We start from the raw sequence: 16539 nt of genomic DNA on the forward strand, positions 1-16539 counted from the left end.
CAGTTAAAAGGGAAATACCATGTGATAAGAAACAAATTTTAAATAACTTCTCTGGCTATCAGCAGAACAATAGTTCATCTTTTGCATCACACACCTGATTTTCCAAGTCAGCTTTCTCTTGTTTCTTGGATTCCAGTGTCTGCTGGAGTACAGCAAATTTATCTTGAACCTCCCTCAGGTTTGTTTGTTTTTTTCTTAGACCATTCGTAGAAAATTTTAACTTTCCTTGAGATCAATTCAGTTTTAGCTTTTTGGGTGTAATGTTTGTGTGACTGTAAATAAAGACAAAAAATAAATTAAACATCTGAAAGATACAGCCTTCACTCCAGGGTCTTTAAAAAAAATAAAGAACATGAAGATGAAGGGAAACCTCAGCAACTCTGTAGCTCATGCAATATTCCATTTTATAACTTCTTATCTGAAGACAATTGGTTTTTACTTAATCACTTTTTTCTGTGCTTATACTAATTTATTCAGTTTCTACATTTTTTTTACTGGAATAACACAGAGTGATTGAAAGCAAAGAAGGTTTATACTTCCAAACTAATTTGATCACCATTTAGAATCCATTATAGATTTGTGCCAGTAGACACACACTAACAATATGTATTAACACTAAACACATACATCCAGCCAACTATTTACACAAAATAAAATATTAACAGCTTCTCACTACCAAGGATCTGTTTTCCAGTTTTGAGGATTTCACTGTTTTATACAGATTTTTTTCTGAGGAGAATATTGGATGCAACATGTACTGAAAGTATGTTCTTCATCATTCCAAAAACAAGCATGAAAATGAGTTAAAGATGTCCCTAGGACCAGCAGAAGCAGAATTTGACATGTATTAGCCTCAATTAATGAATTCCCTCTCACATTGGTGTAAGTTGCAGCTCTCCTTTAAAGCCCACCTTTTAAAATAATTTTCTAACAGTAGCTATTACAATGTTAGTAGCTGTTCCCAAACTGAGAAGTCCCCCAAGCTGCAGTTACCAATCTTTTAGCTTAGTGACAAAACACCTTCTCAAATAAAGGCAATGCTGAATAAGAATCCTGCCATGACTCAGCTTTCAAGGGCCACGCTGACCTGAGTGCCCAGAGCAGATTTACTGCTCAGCTGTCAGCTCCAGATGTTCCAGATTAGAAACAGCACCAAGCAAAAGCACACTTCTTCAATGCATACCAAAAATATCCTGTGGGCTTGATGTGACTACCAGAAACCTTCAAGGACATTTCAAGGATGCCCCAATTTTGTGCAACACTCTAAGAAGATGTTAACCTTGTTGTTATCTGAGGAGAATGTTGCTTCCATGTCTTCCTAGAAAAATTCACAGCTGAAAATCAGGTTCTACACCTTATCAGGTAGCTTACATTAATTGATCTGTATTATTGCTTTTTTGTATTAGTATCCCACCAGCAATTTCACCTCTCTTTTGGTGTTAAATTACACTGATAGGCTGATCCCTTAAGTGAAATTTAACTATTTTTAATACATACTTACATATCATGGAACTCCATGGTTATGACCCATTTAAAACAAACAAACAAACAAACAAACAAACAAACAAACAAACCTCACTCTTTTTTTTGCTCAGTTCTGTTAGAAAAAACTGCCTGGCTGCTGAGGCACTCAATTCAATGCAACCCAAATACAGAAAAGATTATCAATTAAGAGATAATAAAGTATCAAACAGAACCACTGGATTTTAAACTAAATATTACCTAAAATAAGATCCTATTAACAGTATTGCAGAGTAAAACTGTCTTGTCTAGCTATTGAGGAAGCTAATGGACTTTCTAAAAGGTAAACAGAAGCAATCACGACCAATAATTGTAGTTATGGTTAATGCATGACCCTTAGTTTTTTTATTACTATTATTTATATTTCACATAAAATGTCTTTTGTATTACAGGAGATCTTGTCCTGATTTATGTAAAACATTGTATCCTACCACTATCCAGTAAAAACATTCATATTTTTTCAGTAAGTACTGCCAATATTACTTTAACTGAAATTCTCATCCCTGTAGCATTCTTTATCCTGCAGCATCACAAAACCAAAATACAGTCTCTGAGTGAACAAATTCTGTCTATAACATTCCCTGCAAAATCAGCAAACGCACTGAGACTCAGCAGAGATTAAGCCAGTAATTTTAATTAAAAAGTGTTTATGTCTGGCTACTGGCCATTCTAGTTAGCAATCCATAAAATGATTGTTCCAGGTATTCTCTTATCAGCAGAAATTCTCACTGTAGTGTAACCATTCCCTGTGTGAGCAAGCAGGCAGAAATTGAAAAACTGTGACCAGAAGTTACCTTCTAATAGGATTGAGAGGTATCACTCAGCTCACAGTAGCACCCAAGCTGACTTAACCATTCAAAGTCACTCTCATCTTTGCCTTTTTTGCTTACTAGAGATGCAAGAACATCCTCAGCATGAATATCAAGCTCAACAAGTGCTCCCAGACACTCAATTCTGCTTAGACAGCTTTTCTCACACCAAGGTGACAATGTCCTCAGTCTGTCTATTATCCTGACCCAGAAAATCCTCTGGTGCTGCAAAAAAATTTAAAGGTTAAGAAGTTGAAGGTCTGGTCTTAGGCATGATTATGTTTTCTTGTATTTCTTATGTTTTCCTATATTACCTTTATTTCTCTGTATTAAATAATTCCTTCTCACTATGTCACCTGTCCAATGTCCTTCATTCATCAGTAGCTCAACAGGGGTTTGAGATGCCTTTTTTCCTTTACAAACCCAAATGTAAAACATCGATGGCACATATCTGCAAACAAAATAGCATACACAATTTAATTCCTGCAACAGGAAATATCCATGTCCTTTTCCTGTTTCCATTTTATTCTTTCTAACACTACCTAAGAATATATAATCAAGAAAAACATCTGAACAATTTACTTAAAAGACCATTTAAAGTTAGATTTAACAAAAGTTGATCCTCAGCAATAATTCTTGTGTACTACCCCCTGCGAGATGCTTCCCACTGTATTTACTGAAGATCAGTTTAAAGATGTAAAACTTTATTACAGTCTCTGTAACATATAAACTAATAAGGATAAACAAGAATTCTCTCTTCAACAGCTAATCCACCTCCAGTACATACAAAGTAATTGTTTATACTTTCCCAGCAATAGCAAACATTAAGGAAATTGAGTAGAGCAACCAGGTACAGCCTCAATACAATAGCTTTCTGTGGTTAAAAAAACCGCAAATGAAACCAATGCCTTTAAGAGTTTTTTCCTAACAAGGTTTCTTGTCCTGTTCTTTGCACTGTAGGGATGTTTCTCTGGAACTGAACTAGCATTCTGGGGTTTGGTTTTGTTCCTGTTTTGGCTGGCTTTGCACTGCACTCACTGCACACGGTCAAGTCTGTGTGTGGGGATACAACCCCAGTTCCTCTCCCTATGGCAAAGGTTATACCACTGAACAAGATCCCTACTGAACACTTCCCTACCAGTAAGTAACGTCTTTGGCCTTTGAAAAATCCTCAAGAACTTTCTAATTAGATTTTTAAAAAGAATCTGGGGAAAACCAGATGCTTTTTCTCTAAGTATTCATTTAGTCCCTTGAGAATTATTTCCAGAAATTCATTGTAGTTCCTCAGTTTTTCCAGCTTCTTGTCTGTTGCTACTACTGTCAGCACATGTCTGCTCTGGAAAAGAAATTATTCCAGATAAAAATATTATTGTCTTTTCGAGTGAATCCCACATAGCACTGCAGGAAGTCTTAATCAAAAATGAATCTCTGTATCACCTTCTGCTTTACTCAAAACATTGTCAGGTTTACAATTTACTGACCTTGCTCATCACCAGAGTTCACTGGAGAAGTAGTTAAGCAGCTTGTATGAAATCATTCAAAATGTGAACTATTATTTCTGAAAATAATTTCCAAACAGGGTCAATTGATCAAAAAGCACAATTCCCATCACTCTGTTTGGAGCAAGAACAATTTACAGTGGCTATTCAATTGCCTTGTTCAATTAAGCAACATGAACAATTCAAACATTTTGATAAACTTTTAAAAGTGTAGTTTTATGACAACAACAAAGTCACACATTTTAACCAGCAATCAAGTATCAGAATTCAATGCAAAGAATAATCCTTCTTTCCATATAAGAGGTATAAATATATACACAAGATGTAAGTTAATTAATATGGCAAAGTTGTACACAGGCAACACTGACACTTCAGTACTAACACTAAACTGTAATGGGATCTAAAAAGGATATTCCCTGATCCTGAGACATTTCCTAACTAAATACATGTTTAAAGAATTTTGTTCTCAAAACAAAGTTCTATTTGTTTTAAGAAGACATGAAATTGTATTTTTATAACAGCACATGAATAACACTTGTCAAGACACATTGTTGAACATTGGGTTTCCTGTATTTGTACACTGTACAGATGACAAAATATACATTAAGATATGGAGTGCTTTCCAATTCTTTCTAGTGTTTTCCAAATCAATCTCTCAAATTAATGTAAATTATTAGAAAAGCTACTGCATAGGATGAAAGTTATCTCAGTTAATAGAAACGCAGAAAAGGTTTTGAAAAGACCTTTAAAGAAATACAGTTGTCTCAACATCAGGTTCTGGCATTTAGTTTGCCTTATGACCCATTTATAGCCTAACCATCATTACAGTTTTTAAACTTGCTCACCAAGTATGGGGTTGGGGAGCAAAGACACACTGAAATGTAGGAAATTATGCAGATTTACAAAGAAGAAATCAAACCAAACAAATGCTTCTACTTAGTTCCAGTATGGGCTTGAATTTAAACCCTGACTGAATTTATTGTAGTTCATTTCCATGCCAGGACATTGTGAACTGAACCAAACCCCTCACACACTGCAATACAAAATGTTCTATCAGGGCAAAGTCCTGGCAAGGAAATGGAGACTGATTAATACCAATCCCCTGCTCCACTTCCCAAAGCCTGGGAACACAGGTCCTGCCAGGGCACCTCCTCTCCCACCCAAGGCCGTGTGCATTCCCCAGGGCCCGAGTGGGGCTGGGATGGCCAGGGCTGACATGAGCTCTGGGGGTCACCAGAAATGCCAGAGGTGCCTCTGCTGTGCCCCAGTCTGCCCCCGGAGGCACACAGCCAGCAACACAGACCCAGGATGACAGAACAACTGCAGCATAAAATGAAAATCCATCATAAGAAACTCCACAGAGATTTACAGGGAAAATTTCAGCCTAACCAACCTACTGAGGGCTGGCAAGAAATGCTGACAGTGACAACGACGCTGGACGTCAGAGAACAAAGATGTGCCCGAACTGTTCCCGGCAGGAGCAGCTCTGCCAGAGCCCATCACAAGAGGAGACTCAGCTGTCAGGGAAGCCCTGGCAGAGGCAGAACAACCTCACCCAGCAGCAGCGGGGTCGCTCAGGGGACAAGGACACCAAGGACACCAAGGACACCTAAGGGACAAGGACACCGCAGGAGAGGCTGCACTGCTGTGCACAGCCAGGGGTCAAAGGTGGCCCAGAAACAAACTCCTCACGGGGAGCCAAGGCGGACTGCACCCACAACTCCTTCTCAGCTCCCGTTTGGAGAATTGAATAGTAAATTCCAAGCTCAGTTACAGCCCAAAAGCTCTGAATGTTTGATGCACATTTGCAATATGCATTCAGCTTTGGTTTAACGCCCTGCTCGTGTTACACAAATCCTTCCCATCCAGTGACAAAACCATACCTGGGTGCTGATCTAAGTGATGGTGATGGGATGCAGCTCCCCAGTTGCAATAATCACACCCTTCCTCTGTGCAGGAAACTCTTCACCTTGTGCCTCCTGCCTCACACCACAGCAAACCACAGCAAATGCAGAAACTTCATCTACACAGAGACAATCAAGATGTCAGCATGCCAGCACAACTCATAATTGGGTTTATGAAACAGTTTTTAATGAACAATTGTGTAACTACATTGTCAAGAGAAAAGTGGGTTTTGTTCCCTTTCTTAGGATCTTTATCAGCAGCAAATAGATTAATTGCAACTGGTAAAGCAAATCAAAGCAGTGTTGCCAGGTCTATAAATGGGATTCTTCCTGCCTGTATTTTCCTTTCATATGAGAAAAAGCTAGGGAAAAAATAAATTATGCTCCAACATAGTTTCCTATTTACAACTAAGGTATGAAATAAAATAGGGAATGACATCATTCCCAGTCATTCAAAACATCACTGTAACTTATTTTGTCAGTGACACTGCCAGAGTCAATTGCGGGGGAAAAAATACCAAGAAAAGCACATAAATCAAGTGTACAAAACCAGTCTGAGTACCCTGTTTAAAGACCATCAATAATCTGGTTTCTAACTTTTAATATATCACAGATTGCAGCCTGGGATTTTTTTTTTACATTTGCTTTTTTTTTTTTTCCTTGCCTTTTTTTTTCCTGGGAAGACAGAAAAACTTCTGTACCCAAAATTTTCTTAAAACTTATGGGATGTGGAAATTAAACCATTAAGTAATTTAAACCTCATCAACACACTTTGCTTAAATTAGATATTTATATAAAGGAATAATGTATGATTATTCAAACTTGCAATGAAAAAATAAGCCAATAAAGCAATTTTATTACACGATGTCATATAAATGCAAAAAAAATCAGCCTGAACAGACTCAAATTAGCTTTATACTTTAAGAAACACCGTTCACAGAGTCTGGAGAGAAGCATTCTTTAAAGCCACGAATCTCAGACACTGTATTTGTGGAAGGACAGTGCCACCTTCTGGAAACTGCTGCCTGCTCCTTTAGCCAAAATCAACCCGACACTTGAATTTCTATTTTCTTTCTTTACACTCTCCTGCACAAAAGATGATTTTTTTCCCCTGCCAGTGATAGCACGTAGCACATTCCAAAAAAATACTTTGTAATTGAGTAGCACTGAATAACTGAATTAGATGATTTTATCAAAATGGATCATTCAGCACACAAGATTCAGAAATACCCAGCAAATGTCTCAATTTCTTCCCTTTTTTTGAATAGTTTAGTAGGCCCACTTGCAAATACATTAAAAATGCAACATCCTACTAGAAATCCCTTGATAGTAGCAAACATCTTCAGAATGAGGGCAGGTTTTTGAATCATTATTAGAATTATGTAACAGGATTTCCAGAATCACAAGGCAGCTGGTATTTCCCTGAGGACCAGAACCTGCAGAACATGCATGAGAGGAGTTTGAGAGAGCTGGACTTGCTTCATTTGGTGAAGTGGGAATTAAGGTAGAATTTAACTGTAGCCAGTAACAGGTACAAATCCTTGCTTGGGAGATTCAGCTTGGACAGCAGGAAAAAATTATCCCCTAGGAGCCCTGAAGCCTGTGAAGGTATTCTGCAAGAAATCTGTGTGCATGGGATTTCTGAAATTTGGATACACAAAGCTGTATCACCTCACCTGATGGAATGGTGCCAAAAATTTCTGCTCTTTGAAAGGAGTCAGATGAACTGGACGCCAGAGGCCCCTCCCAGCCAATGTTTCTCTGACTGTCTGAACCAGAGTTTTTAAAGAACCTAAGTTAGGAAGCCAAAGTGAAACAGAAAATGGATTACTGTTTTATCAGAAGCAATTTTTTTGGTACAAACTAGAAATTCACTCTATACTCTTGAGACAGCAGTATGTACCTGGAAAGCTGACTTCATCAAGTCTTTCAGTCAAATATTGAATGATGCACTTTCCTTCAGGCATCTGAACCATGATGTCAGAACTGAAAATTGGCTTCAAATAAAGCCGAGTAGCCTGAACCTTCAGCCTTTCATCCAGAATCTCCTGTATGAAAACCAGCTTTCCTTTGCATTCTCCACAGAGCGACATTAGCTCAGATGCATTAACTGGTGCTCCCAGCAAAGCATTTTCAGTAGATTGCTGAGACCTTTGGGGCAATTTGCATATTCAGCAGCAGGTGCAACAGGTGGAAGCTTTAAGATTTCAGCAGCTTTTACCTCATGTGACTTCCTGCAATAACAAATGCCACGTCATTTTCTGCAGCTGGATCATGTGTGAGGTTGGTGGCAGGAGTTCCTGAACAAGGTTATTCCAATAAACAAACAGTACCAGTGAATAAATTCAGGACATGTTTTAGCATGTAACAGTATTTGTGGACTAATTCCCTCTAACAGAATATGGAACCTGGCTTCTGAAAAACACCCAAGTCCAGACCACTGTTTGTGTTTGCTAGGATGGGTTGAGATCACAGAAGAGAGACAGGAAAGGAACCTAAAGTACTGAACTTGAACTAAGCAGAAAGTCCTGCATAGAAGACAACAAAAGCATGTGGGTTTAATTAAAAGATTTCAAGTCATAAATAACCCAATTCTTAAGTCATATTTTATTTCTGGCTTCAAATTCCAAGTGTGGATGTGGAAGACATTTGGTTGACAGATTAAGGAGCAAAAAATTCAAGGTCCTTTAATCTATCATTTGTTCTAAGTACTCTCAATTTTTTGCATGATTTAAAACTCATTTACCACCACCATTTGACACTTACTTATCTCACCAGTATCACACAGATGTGATGACAGCAGTTCTCCCTATTGCCAATTCACTGACATAAGCAATTTGCAAAAAATATGTAAAAATAAAATGCTATTTATAATCCTATAACAAATACCTATATTCTTCTTTCCCATACAGAAACAGGAAACATTTTTTACAACTCTCATACTACTGGGCAATAGAAATGGAATTATTACCAACAGTGCATGCTGTTAAAATAGATATTGGATATTTGTACAATAAACTCATTTGTTGTACAAATATACAATTCATTCACCACCACTGGAACCACAGCAGTAATTTTCTCAACAGCACACCCATACATGGGCTGCACCAAGTCCTGTCAAATTAAATATGTGAAAACTTATTTAACTTCTTCCTTTATTCACTGCCACAGGTTCTAAACAACAGATCATTGTACCCAACACGTACCATTTCCTCTAAACAAAGTCCTTTCCTTATCTTTTAGCTTCTGATACCTCATCTCTGGTGACCTTGCTTCTACCAAAAGCTGGAGAAAAAGGCAGTTTCCAAGAGGAAGGTTAGGAAGGTCACTTAATTTGCTTACACCAAAATGAAGACAAGGAATTTGGAATTCTCTTTGGCAGCAGTCCAGAACTCTCCATGCTTCGTTAGGTTCCTAAGAGAGCAAACATTGTGTAATTGCCTGAATCTCAAAGACTGAAGGAACATCTTGTGGTTTTGAAGTAATACCTTTCATTATCACTGTCAATCATCAAAACACTCTGAAAACTGAAGTTATGACATTACCATGGCAAGCTCACTCTTTTTAAATAGGCAAACCTCACTATTTTACATGAACAAGGAAGGAGCTCCTACACTATGGTATTGTAGCAATTAGAGAAGAAATACTTACTGGAATGCACATGTAGGGATATGTACTGACATCTGAATTTCTGCAGGTCAGTGGGAGTTCTGAGGTATCCATATTAGCTGGATATTTATAGCCAAGCTTTCCAGGAAGGGCTTCTGGCTTTTCACAATATGGCTCTGTTTGGGGCATTTAAGAAGGAAGTATTTCATTGAGAGAAAAGAGACAAAACCAGATTAAAATCTATGCTCAAAGATAGAAGTACAGAATTTTGAACAAAATGCTTAATGCTACAATTTAATTTTCTGCTTTGGAAAAAAAATATAACTCTTTCATCACATCCCTGAAATTTGTCTTCTCTTCAGTTTCTTCATCTCCTTTACATAACCCCTAACATTTTTAACTGCTGAAGAGCTAAAAAATTCAGTAGCTTTATATTTTAAGCAGAAAGTTTAGACAATATTCTCTTAATTTTCAACCTTTCCATCTCTACTTCAGATATATTTTAGCTGATAAAAACAAAGTACTTATATAATACATCTGCTATCTTAAGTACCAGAGTGTGAGTGTTAAAAATATTTAGGAACATCTCCAATGCATTAACTTCCATACCATTAATTAAGAGTAAAAATCAGCTTGAAGGCATTAAACAGTGTGTGGCTGACAAGGGACAACAACTTTATCCCTTTAAAACAAGATTAATTTGCTGCTTAAGGAGGATAAACAAAAGCATCTACACTTTAGATTAAGCAGAAGAGATTTCTTCTTTGGTTACAATAGTTGGTTACGTTCTATTAGGGGAAATCACCTTTATCTCTTTCCATAATGTTTAATGAAAGGAGATCCTCTCATAGTCTGAATTTTGACAATGTGGTCTGAATATCAGCCACAGATGACAGAATATGGGTTCCTGATTCTCTATAGTCAAGAATTCCATTTAATGCCCCTCAGAATTCCTTTTCATTAAAGCTTTCTCCATTGAATGTTCTTTGCTGGCTGTTTCACTGACAGGCTCAAACTTTTCTAGGAATGGTTCAAAACACAAGTTAATCTATGACAAAATGTTTAAGACTTCAGGAGACAGTGGTAAACCCACAGCTTTGGACATCATTCCCAGTGTCTTTCTTGCAAACCAGGATTGTGGATCACCTGGATTAGAGGAATGTGGCCTCTCAATTCTTCTACTTGGAGCTTAACTTGCCTTGTTACTGCTAATGCATGTGGAGAAATGTGGAAGGCTTTGACAAGTTCATACAGCCCATGCCAGTAGTTTTCTACATCACCTCTATTTATCTGGGTTCGCTTCTCTGTCCAGTCTGTTTTCTGTTGTATTCCACAGTCACATCACATCAACCCAGGATCACACAGGAACCATTACCATGCTCAGTAAACTTGCAGTTTAAATCTCAGAAGGGGTTCCATGCCAGGATAATGTTACACACTACCCATGATGAAATGCAACACAAAATTAGAGCATAACACATATGCATCTTAAAGGCACCATATTCTCAGAGAACAAATATTTTACTTTTTGCTTGAAAAAATTGCTGCAACTATGCCTGATGTGAAACTTCTCTGTAGCAAAAGCTCAAATCACTCAGACCCAAATTCAGCTGACCACTGAGGCACCCACCTGTATTCCAAGCATTTAATACCAGGCACATGCTCAGAATTTTGCTGAACAGCAAGTGACTAAAGACAAGTCACATTTCAAGGGTGAATGTAAGTGCTTTGCTGAACTGAAACATAAATACATCAAAGAAACAGCAGGGGGTTGATTACTGAAGTGATATTTGTGAAGTGAGGAGATGGGATTTTATAGTTCCCAAACTGCAAACTCTGCATCTGCTAAATTTTGAATGATCGTTCAACAAAGGCCGTAAAGGCAAAATTACTTTACACACCTTGCCAATGAGTGCTTTTTAAAGTTTTCTTGTGAAGAAGTAAATGCATATTCAAGCTCTCTACACCTCAGGTTTCAGGTCTTTGATTAGTTTAGTGTATTGAGAATGGATATCAAGTCTTCCATAGCTAATTCAATTGCTTGAATTTCATTCTGGAAAACCAAGAGATACTTACAGTTTGAGTTCACTGCCTGCTCAGAAGGCTGCAGAACATGCCATTTAATTCTCCTGGCATAAATTAAGATGAAATTAACAGTATTGTAATTAAGTTTTATTAACTTTATATAAAACATTTTTTCTTTTACTAATAGTACTATCATTACTGCTATTTTAAGTGAGAATAATTGTGTGATTGAATATACTTCATTAGTCTTGGTTCAATACTTTGAGATTCAAAGGTCTAAGTTCAGTTTATTTCAGCACTTTGTTTTAATGGCTGTCATAGCTGTAAAACAGAGTTTGATGACAGATTCAAATGGAAGAATTGCATCATTGGCTGGTCTTAATAAATCATGATCCCATCCACTAGTTATGCAAAGATTTTCGTTTAAATTCATACAATTTATTTTCACCTTCCCTAATGTCGCTTTACTGTTATTGCAAACTGACTGGAAGGTCTTGCATTTTTTATTTTTTAAAATCACATTTAAAATTTTGAAAGAGATTGCACAGAGCCTTGTCCAGCAGAAGTCTGAAGCTCTCTAAGACCACTGCCTCCACAGGCAAACTTCTCCCCTGCTTTACCATTCACTGCAAAGAATATCACCCCTGTGCCGGGTCAGAACTCCCCTCCCTGCGAGCCGAGGGAGGTGCCTCCTGCTGCAAAGCCCCGAGAGGAATCTGGCACCGTTTTCTCTGCAGAATGGAACATCTCTGCACCATTTTATCTTCCCCCAGCACACAGAGCTCCCTCTGGACTCTCCCCAGCCCCAGAGGAGCCCGAGGTGACCCGATGGGCTCGGGTGGATCAGCAGCTTTGCAGCTGACGTGGGGAAAATCACCTGCATCCACCAGGTGACTCTGAACTTGGAACGTGCTCTTTGTTCTCCACGTCTTACCTAATGAAACCGAAATACAAAGCTCAAGTGGCCTTGCTTTGGGTGAGCCCTACCTAGCAACAACCAAAACATCGGTGTGTTATCAGTGTAATTGTCATACTGAGCCCACAACACAGCGCTGTGCCAGCTACCGAGAAGAAAACGAACTCTGGTCCAGCAGAACCCGAGACAATGACATAACATTTTGTACTTTGCACCAAGCTGAGGACTTGGTACGCAAATTAATTTCTGTGGTTTCTAAAGGGGGGCCTGTAGGAGAGAGTCACTCACTCTGGAAACACGACAGGAACAGCAGCCCAAAACCAAAAGCATCTGTTTGAATTTGCACTGCTAAACCAGTTAAAGGAGATCTGGGCAGCTTTAGGGAGGACTGCTGTTTGTAAAAGCCTGTTTCGGAGAGTCTGCACACAGCCAGGGCGGTTTGGTGTTTGGGCGCCAATGCCCCGCGCCTCAGCGGGCCTGAACCTCCGCTCTGCTCCGCGCCGGGCCCTGCCCGCGCCCACCGGGGCTGGACCGCAGCGATACAACCCGCCGCGGCACGGAGTTAACTCATGGGAGGGAGCTAACAGACAGCCCGCTCCGGCAGCGCTGTGGGAGCCCCTCAGCCCCGCGCTCTGCAGCGGGACACGGCCCGGCCCCGGCGCTAAAAACCTACGGGAGCCCGCGCTGGACTCCGCTCAGCCCTGCGAGCCCCCGAGTCTGTTCCCTCAGCACAGCTCCCGGCCGAGGGCACGGAATGACCTTCCCCACAGCACCCGCAGCCGTGCCGGGCCCGAGCTCTGTGCTGTCACTGCCCCAGGGCTGTCCCCCGGCAGGAGAAGCGCCGGCCCTGCTGTGCCTGGGTGTTTAAATAAGGCCGGTGAACAGGCTTTGAGCAGCCCGGTGTCCCCCTTACCTTTATTAATAACCTGTGCGTATCAATAAGTGAGTGCCGCTGCTCGGCTTTAGGCAAACAGGGGGCAGGAGCGTCAGCTAAACACGCAAATAACTCAGCTGTGTTTGCAAAGTGATCCCTACTGAGATGGAACGGGCTTGGGTGGGCAACCCACGGCAGCAGCCAAAGGTTTTCCACGTGCCTCAGCGTGCACCAGCCCATCATGTGCACAGTGAATTAGGATTTAAACAGCCCGCCCCCACACTCCTGGGAAATTACACTATACAATATAAATAAAAATCTAGTTCAGCTTTATAGGTAGTGGGTGTTTCATCCACTGAATCCAGTGCTTTGACCAATCTGAATCAACTTCTAACACTTTGCTGTGGCCAGGTTTGGATTTCTATGGGATCTGAATCAGCTTTTGCCATGTTGAGTAGTTTATGAATTTTAAGTGAGGTTTCTCTCTGTTTTCACAGCAATATATAAAAGGTAGCACTACATTTTACAGAGTTAACCTGCTGAAAACTCCCTATAAATGAGCTCCAGTTCAGGCCTGTAACCAGTCTTGTGAACTGCACACAGAGCATTATGAGTCTAGATAGCAAGTTTTGAACATAAAAGCCCCTTCACTAAAATGCCACAGGCAAAGAACCACTAGGGTATTTCTGCTTTGTCCAGCTCTAGAAGGCTCAACATCACCTGGAATTCCCGGTGCATTTTCTAAATCCAAGTCAGCACTAAAGCCTGGTTTTGATTTTAAGATGAGAAATACCCTCATACACCACCTAGCCTAGGGACATTCAAACAAGCTCTACTCTGTTCTGGCTATGACATGGACCAGGCCAGCTGGAAACCATGCAAAGGGAGCTCCTGCTATTTAAACAATCAGAGCTACACCTACAGCAAGCAGTGGCACATTCAGCACACCCTGCCCTCCACTGCTGGCCACGGGAGTCCTTTTACTAGAAGGATGTGATGTTTATTGTCTGACTAGAAAACTGGAAATAGCATACCTGCTTGTACTCTTTAGAGGAAGACACAGATTGCTAATATGAGAAACGTTATAAAGAAAACCCTTACACATGTAGTATTTTCATTATCAGAAGAACTTTCTTCTTGCAAACAAGAATAATACCTACCTTGTCGTTTATTCACTACAAGGGCTACCAGATAAGAACTTTAATGACATCATTCCTGTACCTGCTTTTAATTATTAAATGGTTTCCTTATATATACTCTCATGGCACATTACTCATTGGTAGATGACTTAGCAATTCAGCTTTGTAATATTACCATTAAATCTGGTAGACTTTCTACACTCTGATTCATTCTGTATCTTACTCATGTCTGCAGTGCTGGGTGGACCAAGCAGTATTTTCAAGCCTGTCAGCTGCCAGGCTCTTAATGCCCAGGATGAGTAGTCTGTGAAACAAACAGAAATTGCACACTCGTGTTCTGCCCCAATTTTACAAAATACTTTTTCAAACAACTTGCCTCTCTTGGCAAGAGCACAAGCATGGCTGTCCTAGGAAGAAGAGGGTCAGTTATTACCATATAATGGTTTGAGTTGGAAGGACCTTACAGCTCCATCCAGTTCCAACCCTCTGCCATGGGCAGGGACACCTTCCATTAGACCTGGTTGCTCAGAGCCCCATCCAACCTGGCCTTGAACGCTTCCAAGGATGGGATCCACAGCTTTTTTCAGCAACCTTGTGTTGTTCCAGTGCCTCCTGATCTCACTGTCAAGAATTTCTTCCTGTTATCTAAGTCTACTCTCAGTTTAAAGGCACTGTGATGCATTTCTCAAAGATGTCTCCTTCCTTAAGACTTTTGAAAAGGCAGAGATTTCTGATTGTCTCAAACCACAATTAAACAGAATAGTTTGTTTTCTTGATGTGTTGGAAAAAATAGGCCTCATTCCTGGTAAGAGCTCATACTGCAAGAGATGTAAATATTCAGATAATTTCTGAACTCAATGCTGCAGCATCAAAGCAACCACGTGAATACACGGTTTCTTTTACTAAAAGGAAAGCCCACTGGTGCATTTCAAACAATGGAAAGGCTTTGTCAATGAAATGTGCCTTTGGAAGAAACATACTATCCAGGCCACAGGGAGTTTACCCTCTCTTTTGAGTGCAATTCCCTTTCTAAAGGACACTTGTTTTGGGTTTTGTTAGTTTTTATTTCAGCCATCTACTTGAAAATGAAGCAAATGTACCATTAGTGCCCTAGGAAGTTAATATGTATAACAGAGATTCCATTTAAGCTGTCTTTACACAGCCATCCAGAAAGGGCACTAGAATTTAACAAAAAAAGTATCACCTCAGTAAGTACAGCAAGATATAACCAGATCATTACAAACAGGAGCATCAACATTTTCTACATAAACCCCAGAAACGTGGAAAACAGTTCCAGGAAGTGAGCTGCTAGTGATTCACTAGTAGTAGTCAGCATGGATTCAGCAAGGGGAAGTCAGGCTTGAGCAAACCCCTGCAGTGAAGGGACTGCCAGGAGCTGAAGGGAGAGCAGCAGGATACCTCAGTGAGGTCCCTCTGACACTCCCCAAAAAGGTCCTGGTTAACGACAATGGGCAGAGCATGCTCTTGGCAAGCTGCAGGTGACACAAACCTGGGAGTGGCCGATACACCTGTGGGTCCAGCTGCCATCCATAGGGACCTCTGCAGGATGGGGAAATGGGCTGTGGAGAACAGTCCCATTCACTGATACATCCTGGAGCCAACAGTGTGCCCCAGACCAGGCTGATGGCACAGGCTGCACCAGCAGGTGACAGAGGCGAGCCTTCCCTTCACTCACACAGGAGCAGTGCCCAGGTCTGGGCATCCCAGTGCCCAGTGTGAGATACAGACAGAGCTGGGAGTCCAGCAAAGGCCACAGAGGGATGCAGGGACTGCAACATCTCTCTTACAAGGAAAGGATGAGGCAGCAGGGATTGTTCAGCCAGAAGAAAGCTCAGGGGGACTCTCATCAACACTTCTCATCATCTGAAGTGGGGGAGCAAGGAAGATGGAGCCAGGCTCCTGTCAGTGATGCCCAGGACAGGACAGGAGGGAGTGGGCACACACTGGAACATGTGAGGCTCCATCTGAGCACAAGAACATACTTGTACTGTGAGGCTGACTGAGAACTGCAGCAGGTGGCCCAGGGAGACAGAGTGTCCTTCCTTGGAGATCCAAAGCCATCTGGATGGACATTGTTCTGGCCAACAAGGCCTAGATGGGATGGCTGGAGCAGGGGGCTTGGACAACATGACTTCCAGAGGTCCCTCCCAACCTCAACCAGCCTCTGATTCTGTGAATAAACAAAAAAAATGGGAAGTTTTGAAAAAGTTGCAAAGTTTATG

General features: G+C 40.6%; 1 long non-coding RNA gene across 1 annotated transcript; it reads right to left on the reverse strand.

The window, feature by feature from the left end:
* Nucleotides 1-7417: 7417 nt before the first annotated feature.
* On the reverse strand, nt 7418-13310 carry LOC310911839. Its single transcript, XR_014590592.1, has 4 exons — nt 13197-13310; nt 9385-9518; nt 9076-9147; nt 7418-7525 (listed from the first exon to the last, which is right to left on the reverse strand). It is a non-coding gene; the product is annotated as an uncharacterized lncRNA (long non-coding RNA).
* Between the last annotated feature and the right edge of the window lie 3229 nt (nt 13311-16539).

Source organism: Zosterops lateralis (genome assembly GCF_965231275.1).
Source record: "Zosterops lateralis genome assembly, chromosome: 7".
NCBI lineage: Eukaryota > Metazoa > Chordata > Aves > Passeriformes > Zosteropidae > Zosterops > Zosterops lateralis.